Genomic DNA, 9810 nt, shown 5'->3' on the forward strand with positions numbered 1-9810 from the left:
AAAATGATATTTGTGTCTTACAGTGTTAAAACATGACTGCTTCTGGCAAAAACAGCCTTATTTCGGCGAGAGAAGAACAATTCAAGTCAATCATTCAAACTAATGATGATGAATCAATAAATCACTGCAGGGATTGAATATCAGTCAAAATGCATGTTTCCTGCTTTTAATGAGTGTAAATCACAAGAAAATAATCAAAATGATATTTGGGTCTTACAGTGTTAAAACATGACTGCTTCTGGCAAAAACAGCCTTATTTCGGCGAGAGAAGAACAATTCAAGTCAATCATTCAAACTAATGATGATGAATCAATAAATCACTGCAGGGATTGAATATCAGTCAAAATGCATGTTTCCTGCTTTTAATGAGTTGAAATCACAAGAAAATAATCAAAATGATATTTGGGTCTTACAGTGTTAAAACATGACTGCTTCTGGCAAAAACAGCCTTATTTCGGCGAAAGAAGCACAATTCAAGTCAATCATTCAAACTAATGATGATGAATCAATAAATCACTGCAGGGATTGAATATCAGTCAAAATGCATGTTTCCTGCTTTTAATGAGTTGAAATCACAGGAAAATAATCAAAATGATATTTGGGTCTTACAGTGTTAAAACATGACTGCTTCTGGCAAAAACAGCCTTATTTCGGTGAGAGAAGCACAATTCAAGTCAATCATTCAAACTAATGATGATGAATCAATAAATCACTGCAGGTATTGAATATCAGTCAAAATGCATGTTTCCTGCTTTTAATGAGTTGAAATCACAAGAAAAGAGTCAAAATGATATTTGGGTCTTACAGTGTTAAAACATGACTGCTTCCGGCAAAAACAGCCTTATTTCGGCGAGAGAAGCACAATTCAAGTCAATCATTCAAACTAATGATGATGAATCAATAAATCACTGCAGGTATTGAATATCAGTCAAAATGCATGTTTCCTGCTTTTAATGAGTTGAAATCACAAGAAAATAATCAAAATGATATTTGGGTCTTACAGTGTTAAAACATGACTGCTTCTGGCAAAAACAGCCTTATTTCGGCGAGAGAAGCACAATTCAAGTCAATCATTCAAACTAATGATGATGAATCAATAAATCACTGCAGGTATTGAATATCAGTCAAAATGCATGTTTCCTGCTTTTAATGAGTTGAAATCACAAGAAAATAATCAAAATGATATTTGGGTCTTACAGTGTTAAAACATGACTGCTTCTGGCAAAAACAGCCTTATTTCGGCGAGAGAAGAACAATTCAAGTCAATCATTCAAACTAATGATGATGAATCAATAAATCACTGCAGGTATTGAATATCAGTCAAAATGCATGTTTCCTGCTTTTAATGAGTGTAAATCACAAGAAAATAATCAAAATGATATTTGGGTCTTACAGTGTTAAAACATGACTGCTTCCGGCAAAAACAGCCTTATTTCGGCGAGAGAAGCACAATTCAAGTCAATCATTCAAACTAATGATGATGAATCAATAAATCACTGCAGGTATTGAATATCAGTCAAAATGCATGTTTCCTGCTTTTAATGAGTTGAAATCACAAGAAAATAATCAAAATGATATTTGGGTCTTACAGTGTTAAAACATGACTGCTTCTGGCAAAAACAGCCTTATTTCGGCGAGAGAAGAACAATTCAAGTCAATCATTTAAACTAATGATGATGAATCAATAAATCACTGCAGGGATTGAATATCAGTCAAAATGCATGTTTCCTGCTTTTAATGAGTTGAAATCACAAGAAAAGAATCAAAATGATATTTGGGTCTTACAGTGTTAAAACATGACTGCTTCTGGCAAAAACAGCCTTATTTCGGCGAGAGAAGCACAATTCAAGTCAATCATTCAAACTAATGATGATGAATCAATAAATCACTGCAGATATTGAATATCAGTCAAAATGCATGTTTCCTGCTTTTAATGAGTTGAAATCACAAGAAAAGAGTCAAAATGATATTTGGGTCTTACAGTGTTAAAACATGACTGCTTCTGGCAAAAACAGCCTTATTTCGGTGAGAGAAGCACAATTCAAGTCAATCATTCAAACTAATGATGATGAATCAATAAATCACTGCAGGTATTGAATATCAGTCAAAATGCATGTTTCCTGCTTTTAATGAGTTGAAATCACAAGAAAAGAGTCAAAATGATATTTGGGTCTTACAGTGTTAAAACATGACTGCTTCTGGCAAAAACAGCCTTATTTCGGCGAGAGAAGCACAATTCAAGTCAATCATTCAAACTAATGATGATGAATCAATAAATCACTGCAGGTATTGAATATCAGTCAAAATGCATGTTTCCTGCTTTTAATGAGTTGAAATCACAAGAAAAGAGTCAAAATGATATTTGGGTCTTACAGTGTTAAAACATGACTGCTTCTGGCAAAAACAGCCTTATTTCGGCGAGAGAAGCACAATTCAAGTCAATCATTCAAACTAAAGATGATGAATCAATAAATCACTGCAGGGATTGAATATCAGTCAAAATGCATGTTTCCTGCTTTTAATGAGTTGAAATCACAAGAAAATAATCAAAATGATATTTGGGTCTTACAGTGTTAAAACATGACTGCTTCTGGCAAAAACAGCCTTATTTCGGCGAGAGAAGAACAATTCAAGTCAATCATTCAAACTAATGATGATGAATCAATAAATCACTGCAGGGATTGAATATCAGTCAAAATGCATGTTTCCTGCTTTTAATGAGTTGAAATCACAAGAAAATAATCAAAATGATATTTGGGTCTTACAGTGTTAAAACATGACTGCTTCCGGCAAAAACAGCCTTATTTCGGCGAAGGAAGCACAATTCAAGTCAATCATTCAAACTAATGATGATGAATCAATAAACCACTGCAGGTATTGAATATCAGTCAAAATGCATGTTTCCTGCTTTTAATGAGTTGAAATCACAAGAAAAGAGTCAAAATGATATTTGGGTCTTACAGTGTTAAAACATGACTGCTTCTGGCAAAAACAGCCTTATTTCGGCGAGAGAAGCACAATTCAAGTCAATCATTCAAACTAATGATGATGAATCAATAAATCACTGCAGGTATTGAATATAAGTCAAAATGCATGTTTCCTGCTTTTAATGAGTTGAAATCACAAGAAAAGAGTCAAAATGATATTTGGGTCTTACAGTGTTAAAACATGACTGCTTCTGGCAAAAACAGCCTTATTTCGGCGAGAGAAGCACAATTCAAGTCAATCATTCAAACTAATGATGATGAATCAATAAATCACTGCAGGTATTGAATATCAGTCAAAATGCATGTTTCCTGCTTTTAATGAGTTGAAATCACAAGAAAAGAATCAAAATGATATTTGGGTCTTACAGTGTTAAAACATGACTGCTTCTGGCAAAAACAGCCTTATTTCGGCGAGAGAAGCACAATTCAAGTCAATCATTCAAACTAATGATGATGAATCAATAAATCACTGCAGGTATTGAATATCAGTCAAAATGCATGTTTCCTGCTTTTAATGAGTTGAAATCACAAGAAAAGAATCAAAATGATATTTGGGTCTTACAGTGTTAAAACATGACTGCTTCTGGCAAAAACAGCCTTATTTCGTCGAGAGAAGAACAATTCAAGTCAATCATTCAAACTAATGATGATGAATCAATAAATCACTGCAGGGATTGAATATCAGTCAAAATGCATGTTTCCTGCTTTTAATGAGTTGAAATCACAAGAAAAGAATCAAAATGATATTTGGGTCTTACAGTGTTAAAACATGACTGCTTCTGGCAAAAACAGCCTTATTTCGGCGAGAGAAGCACAATTCAAGTCAATCATTCAAACTAATGATGATGAATCAATAAATCACTGCAGGTATTGAATATCAGTCAAAATGCATGTTTCCTGCTTTTAATGAGTTGAAATCACAAGAAAAGAGTCAAAATGATATTTGGGTCTTACAGTGTTAAAACATGACTGCTTCTGGCAAAAACAGCCTTATTTCGGCGAGAGAAGAACAATTCAAGTCAATCATTCAAACTAATGATGATGAATCAATAAATCACTGCAGGGATTGAATATCAGTCAAAATGCATGTTTCCTGCTTTTAATGAGTTGAAATCACAAGAAAATAATCAAAATGATATTTGGGTCTTACAGTGTTAAAACATGACTGCTTCCGGCAAAAACAGCCTTATTTCGGCGAAGGAAGCACAATTCAAGTCAATCATTCAAACTAATGATGATGAATCAATAAACCACTGCAGGTATTGAATATCAGTCAAAATGCATGTTTCCTGCTTTTAATGAGTTGAAATCACAAGAAAAGAGTCAAAATGATATTTGGGTCTTACAGTGTTAAAACATGACTGCTTCTGGCAAAAACAGCCTTATTTCGGCGAGAGAAGCACAATTCAAGTCAATCATTCAAACTAATGATGATGAATCAATAAATCACTGCAGGTATTGAATATAAGTCAAAATGCATGTTTCCTGCTTTTAATGAGTTGAAATCACAAGAAAAGAGTCAAAATGATATTTGGGTCTTACAGTGTTAAAACATGACTGCTTCTGGCAAAAACAGCCTTATTTCGGCGAGAGAAGCACAATTCAAGTCAATCATTCAAACTAATGATGATGAATCAATAAATCACTGCAGGTATTGAATATCAGTCAAAATGCATGTTTCCTGCTTTTAATGAGTTGAAATCACAAGAAAAGAATCAAAATGATATTTGGGTCTTACAGTGTTAAAACATGACTGCTTCTGGCAAAAACAGCCTTATTTCGGCGAGAGAAGCACAATTCAAGTCAATCATTCAAACTAATGATGATGAATCAATAAATCACTGCAGGTATTGAATATCAGTCAAAATGCATGTTTCCTGCTTTTAATGAGTTGAAATCACAAGAAAAGAATCAAAATGATATTTGGGTCTTACAGTGTTAAAACATGACTGCTTCTGGCAAAAACAGCCTTATTTCGTCGAGAGAAGAACAATTCAAGTCAATCATTCAAACTAATGATGATGAATCAATAAATCACTGCAGGGATTGAATATCAGTCAAAATGCATGTTTCCTGCTTTTAATGAGTTGAAATCACAAGAAAAGAATCAAAATGATATTTGGGTCTTACAGTGTTAAAACATGACTGCTTCTGGCAAAAACAGCCTTATTTCGGCGAGAGAAGCACAATTCAAGTCAATCATTCAAACTAATGATGATGAATCAATAAATCACTGCAGGTATTGAATATCAGTCAAAATGCATGTTTCCTGCTTTTAATGAGTTGAAATCACAAGAAAAGAGTCAAAATGATATTTGGGTCTTACAGTGTTAAAACATGACTGCTTCTGGCAAAAACAGCCTTATTTCGGCGAGAGAAGAACAATTCAAGTCAATCATTCAAACTAATGATGATGAATCAATAAATCACTGCAGGTATTGAATATCAGTCAAAATGCATGTTTCCTGCTTTTAATGAGTTGAAATCACAAGAAAATAATCAAAATGATATTTGGGTCTTACAGTGTTAAAACATGACTGCTTCTGGCAAAAACAGCCTTATTTCGGCGAGAGAAGCACAATTCAAGTCAATCATTCAAACTAATGATGATGAATCAATAAATCACTGCAGGTATTGAATATCAGTCAAAATGCATGTTTCCTGCTTTTAATGAGTTGAAATCACAAGAAAATAATCAAAATGATATTTGGGTCTTACAGTGTTAAAACATGACTGCTTCTGGCAAAAACAGCCTTATTTCGGCGAGAGAAGCACAATTCAAGTCAATCATTCAAACTAATGATGATGAATCAATAAATCACTGCAGGTATTGAATATCAGTCAAAATGCATGTTTCCTGCTTTTAATGAGTTGAAATCACAAGAAAATAATCAAAATGATATTTGGGTCTTACAGTGTTAAAACATGACTGCTTCTGGCAAAAACAGCCTTATTTCCGCGAGAGAAGCACAATTCAAGTCAATCATTCAAACTAATGATGATGAATCAATAAATCACTGTAGGTATTGAATATCAGTCAAAATGCATGTTTCCTGCTTTTAATGAGTTGTAATCACAAGAAAAGAGTCAAAATGATATTTGGGTCTTACAGTGTTAAAACATGACTGCTTCTGGCAAAAACAGCCTTATTTCGGCGAGAGAAGAACAATTCAAGTCAATCATTCAAACTAATGATGATGAATCAATAAATCACTGCAGGGATTGAATATCAGTCAAAATGCATGTTTCCTGCTTTTAATGAGTTGAAATCACAAGAAAATAATCAAAATGATATTTGGGTCTTACAGTGTTAAAACATGACTGCTTCTGGCAAAAACAGCCTTATTTCGGCGAGAGAAGAACAATTCAAGTCAATCATTCAAACTAATGATGATGAATCAATAAATCACTGCATGTATTGAATATCAGTCAAAATGCATGTTTCCTGCTTTTAATGAGTTGTAATCACAAGAAAAGAGTCAAAATGATATTTGGGTCTTACAGTGTTAAAACATGACTGCTTCTGGCAAAAACAGCCTTATTTCGGCGAGAGAAGAACAATTCAAGTCAATCATTCAAACTAATGATGATGAATCAATAAATCACTGCAGGGATTGAATATCAGTCAAAATGCATGTTTCCTGCTTGTAATGAGTTGAAATCACAAGAAAAGAATCAAAATGATATTTGGGTCTTACAGTGTTAAAACATGACTTCTTCTGGCAAAAACAGCCTTATTTCGGCGAGAGAAGCACAATTCAAGTCAATCATTCAAACTAATGATGATGAATCAATAAATCACTGCAGGTATTGAATATCAGTCAAAATGCATGTTTCCTGCTTTTAATGAGTTGTAATCACAAGAAAAGAGTCAAAATGATATTTGGGTCTTACAGTGTTAAAACATGACTGCTTCTGGCAAAAACAGCCTTATTTCGGCGAGAGAAGCACAATTCAAGTCAATCATTCAAACTAATGATGATAAATCAATAAAGCACTACAGGGATTGAATATCAGTCAAAATGCATGTTTCCTGTTTTTAATGAGTTGAAATCACAAGAAAAGAGTCAAAATGATATTTGGGTCTTACAGTGTTAAAACATGACTGCTTCTGGCAAAAACAGCCTTATTTCGTTGAGAGAAGAACAATTCAAGTCAATCATTCAAACTAATGATGATGAATCAATAAATCACTACAGGGATTGAATATCAGTCAAAATGCATGTTTACTGCTTTAAATGAGTTGAAATCACAAGAAAAGAGTCAAAATTATATTTGGGTCTTACAGTGTTAAAACATGACTGCTTCTGGCAAAAACAGCCTTATTTCGGCGAGAGAAGCACAATTCAAGTCAATCATTCAAACTAATGATGATGAATCAATAAATCACTGCAGGTATTGAATATCAGTCAAAATGCATGTTTCCTGCTTTTAATGAGTTGAAATCACAAGAAAAGAGTCAAAATGATATTTGGGTCTTGCAGTGTTAAAACATGACTGCTTCTGGCAAAAACAGCCTTATTTCGGCGAGAGAAGAACAATTCAAGTCAATCATTCAAACTAATGATGATGAATCAATAAATCACTGCAGGGATTGAATATCAGTCAAAATGCATGTTTCCTGCTTTTAATGAGTTGAAATCACAAGAAAAGAATCAAAATGATATTTGGGTCTTACAGTGTTAAAACATGACTGCTTCTGGCAAAAACAGCCTTATTTCGGCGAGAGAAGCACAATTCAAGTCAATCATTCAAACTAATGATGATGAATCAATAAATCACTGCAGGTATTGAATATCAGTCAAAATGCATATTTCCTGCTTTTAATGAGTTGTAATCACAAGAAAAGAGTCAAAATGATATTTGGGTCTTACAGTGTTAAAACATGACTGCTTCTGGCAAAAACAGCCTTATTTCGGCGAGAGAAGCACAATTCAAGTCAATCATTCAAACTAATGATGATAAATCAATAAAGCACTACAGGGATTGAATATCAGTCAAAATGCATGTTTCCTGTTTTTAATGAGTTGAAATCACAAGAAAAGAGTCAAAATGATATTTGGGTCTTACAGTGTTAAAACATGACTGCTTCTGGCAAAAACAGCCTTATTTCGTCGAGAGAAGAACAATTCAAGTCAATCATTCAAACTAATGATGATGAATCAATAAATCACTACAGGGATTGAATATCAGTCAAAATGCATGTTTCCTGCTTTTAATGAGTTGTAATCACAAGAAAAGAGTCAAAATGATATTTGGGTCTTACAGTGTTAAAACATGACTGCTTCTGGCAAAAACAGCCTTATTTCGGCGAGAGAAGAACAATTCAAGTCAATCATTCAAACTAATGATGATGAATCAATAAATCACTGCAGGGATTGAATATCAGTCAAAATGCATGTTTCCTGCTTTTAATGAGTTGAAATCACAAGAAAATAATCAAAATGATATTTGGGTCTTACAGTGTTAAAACATGACTGCTTCTGGCAAAAACAGCCTTATTTCGGCGAGAGAAGAACAATTCAAGTCAATCATTCAAACTAATGATGATGAATAAATAAATCACTGCAGGGATTGAATATCAGTCAAAATGCATGTTTCCTGCTTTTAATGAGTTGAAATCACAAGAAAATAATCAAAATGATATTTGGGTCTTACAGTGTTAAAACATGACTGCTTCTGGCAAAAACAGCCTTATTTCGGCGAGAGAAGAACAATTCAAGTCAATCATTCAAACTAATGATGATGAATAAATAAATCACTGCAGGGATTGAATATCAGTCAAAATGCATGTTTCCTGCTTTTAATGAGTTGAAATCACAAGAAAATAATCAAAATGATATTTGGGTCTTACAGTGTTAAAACATGACTGCTTCTGGCAAAAACAGCCTTATTTCGGCGAGAGAAGAACAATTCAAGTCAATCATTCAAACTAATGATGATGAATCAATAAATCACTGCAGGGATTGAATATCAGTCAAAATGCATATTTCCTGCTTTTAATGAGTTGAAATCACAAGAAAATAATCAAAATGATATTTGGGTCTTACAGTGTTAAAACATGACTGCTTCTGGCAAAAACAGCCTTATTTCGGCGAGAGAAGCACAATTCAAGTCAATCATTCAAACTAATGATGATGAATCAATAAATCACTGCAGGTATTGAATATCAGTCAAAATGCATGTTTCCTGCTTTTAATGAGTTGAAATCACAAGAAAAGAGTCAAAATGATATTTGGGTCTTACAGTGTTAAAACATGACTGCTTCTGGCAAAAACAGCCTTATTTCGGCGAGAGAAGAACAATTCAAGTCAATCATTCAAACTAATGATGATGAATCAATAAATCACTGCAGGTATTGAATATCAGTCAAAATGCATGTTTCCTGCTTTTAATGAGTTGAAATCACAAGAAAATAATCAAAATGATATTTGGGTCTTACAGTGTTAAAACATGACTGCTTCTGGCAAAAACAGCCTTATTTCGGCGAGAGAAGCACAATTCAAGTCAATCATTCAAACTAATGATGATGAATCAATAAATCACTGCAGGTATTGAATATCAGTCAAAATGCATGTTTCCTGCTTTTAATGAGTTGAAATCACAAGAAAAGAATCAAAATGATATTTGGGTCTTACAGTGTTAAAACATGACTGCTTCTGGCAAAAACAGCCTTATTTCGGCGAGAGAAGCACAATTCAAGTCAATCATTCAAACTAATGATGATGAATCAATAAATCACTGCAGGTATTGAATATCAGTCAAAATGCATGTTTCCTGCTTTTAATGAGTTGAAATCACAAGAAAAGAGTCAAAATGATAT

The sequence above is a fragment of the Centropristis striata genome, chromosome 21, assembly GCF_030273125.1.
Source record: "Centropristis striata isolate RG_2023a ecotype Rhode Island chromosome 21, C.striata_1.0, whole genome shotgun sequence".
Taxonomy (NCBI): domain Eukaryota; kingdom Metazoa; phylum Chordata; class Actinopteri; order Perciformes; family Serranidae; genus Centropristis; species Centropristis striata.